Source organism: Triticum aestivum, chromosome 1B, assembly GCF_018294505.1.
Source record: "Triticum aestivum cultivar Chinese Spring chromosome 1B, IWGSC CS RefSeq v2.1, whole genome shotgun sequence".
Classification (NCBI taxonomy): domain Eukaryota; kingdom Viridiplantae; phylum Streptophyta; class Magnoliopsida; order Poales; family Poaceae; genus Triticum; species Triticum aestivum.
Genome location: NC_057795.1, coordinates 186987473 through 186989945, shown reverse-complemented (window position 1 = coordinate 186989945; position 2473 = coordinate 186987473).

Here is a 2473-nt window from a genome sequence, read left to right as displayed (position 1 = left end):
TTCTCTTACTTTTCCCATTTTAATTTTATATTTATTTTTCCTTTTTCCCTTTTATTTTCATGAATTTTCCTTTGGGTTTGTAAACTTTTAAAAAAATCGTGAAACATTTTCTCAAATCTGAAAACTATTTCCAAATTTGTGAAAAATTTCCGAACTCATGAACTATTTTCAAATTCATATTTTTTAAATATAACTAGTGAACAATTTTCAAATGTGTAAATGTTTTTCAAAATCATGATCTTCTTAAAAATTTAATCCCTGACAACTGAAAAATGGAAAAAAAATCAAAGTTATGAACTTTTTTCAAATTCATGAGATTTTTTAACTTTTACTCATGAACATTTTTCAAATTCATGAGCTGTATTTCAAACTTCTTAACTTTTTCAAATTCATGATCTTTTTTCAAAGCTAGCGTGCAAACCGGGCGAGCTTGCGCAATACTGGGTCGCAGCGCACTAGCATGCACGCCTAAATGGCGCTTAAAGCGTTGACTAGGAGCTCCTCAAATAGACCTCGCTACACACATGCATTTTGTTGAAAATTTCAAAAAATATTTACATTAAAAAAATACGAGCAAAAATCTGAAACGATATTTTTTTGGAATTACCCCATACATTATTTATTGGTGTATATTGTTTTAGAAAACAGCAATATTTTTGAAATTTGGAAAATAATTTGAATACATGAATATTATTAGAAACTTCCCGAAAGGAATTTGAGTTTCTGAACGAGTTTGAAAACGGGAACATTTTTTTAATTTGTAAACGAAATTTGAAAACAGGGACATTTTTTGAATCATTGAACTTTTTACAAATCCATGAGCACTGCCTCGGCCCAACAGCAGCCCGACTGGAGCGATGTCGTCTCCTAGTTCGGCCAAGGCCTAAGTTTTTTCTGTCTATTTTTTTTATTTTTCTGCTCCTTTTGTTAATTCATTTTCTCCTTTTTAACTCATTTTTTATTTTTGAAACTTGTTCACAACATTGAAATATATTTTGGAATATCAAAATGACAGTTTTAAGTAACAGTCTTACATTATAATTTTTTTCCTTCAAATATTTATTAAATGCTTTGAAAAAACATTGACTGATTTCAATTTTCACCCTTTGTACTTATTTGTTATGTTAAAAACTTAACAAAGCAGTTCTAATTATTTGTTTAAATTATGATTTCAAATATTTTTTTCCTTCAAAACCTGACATGATGCCTATCATGAGCATACCCACCTACTAAACAAAAGGTAGGATCATTTCAAGAATGTCCAAAAAAAGACCATGTTCAACGTAGGGTATCGGGGTAGGCCATTAGGCTCTGTTTGAGAGCATGTTGTTTCTCGACATGCGTTAAATGAGCATAACAAATTTAGGTCCATTTGCTGTTTGTGAAAAAAGTGCTACGAGACGGCATCTTCAGTCTTAACCGAAACCCCTCTATTGTACATGACGTATGTGTGGGCATTCATAAATACACAACTTTTGTAGGCAGTTGGGCATGCCCATTCTAGTACTCTATGCAAAATTTGAATGAATCCAGACACCAAACGGACGTTGTCACATTCGGCCAATATTTGATGGTTTTTTCACCTAGAAACCGTAGAAAATGCAAAAAATGTCAAAAGTCGATAGAACTTGGCATGGATGCATGCCATGATGATTCTAGTGTGTGAAAAAATTTGGGCTCATTTGATGCGTGTGAAAAAAAGTTCATCAATGTTGAAAAAAAATCATGATTTTAGAAAAAGTACTCAAATTTGAAAAAATCGTCAATTTTGAAAACACGTTCACAAATTTAAAAAATATTTCATTGAATATTTCTATAAAAGAGTAATTGAAAAAAGTGTGCACATTGCAAAAGAAAAGGGGAAACAAAAAGGAACAAAAAAGAAAAGAAAACAAAAATGAAAAAAGAGAAAATAAAAACTGAACAAACTAATGGGAAAATGAGAAAAAACAAAGAAACAAGAAAAAGGAAAATAAAAACTGAACAAAACTGTTTGGAAAAATGAGAAAAAAGGAACTAGAAAAAAGGAAAAAGGAAAAAAGAAAAAAGAAGAAGAAAAGAACGAGAAAGGGGTATGTACCCACGTCAACTGATAGTGGTTGGTCTGTTAGCACGTCGAACTTTGAACCAAGAAGTCTCGAGAGTACGAGCGCTCCTTCGGGAGTCTCACAACAATCAGCGCCACTTGGCGCGTTCTCGGCCGCCCGCCACATGCCGCGCTCTGGGCGCTCTCTTCGGAATTTTCTTTTAAAATTTTCGCACGCGTTTTCGGCTTTTTAAATGGTTTGTTTCGACGTTTCGGTCTTTCTCCGGTCTTCCTTAACTTTTGGAACAAGAAAAAGTTAAAAAAAATGCACAAAAAAACACATTTTTTTATTTCGCGAGAGTTACGGTTTTGCTTCTGCGAGAGTCACGGCTGTGACTCTCGTAAACGAAAAAAATACTCGTTTTCTATTTTTTTCCTTTCGCGAGA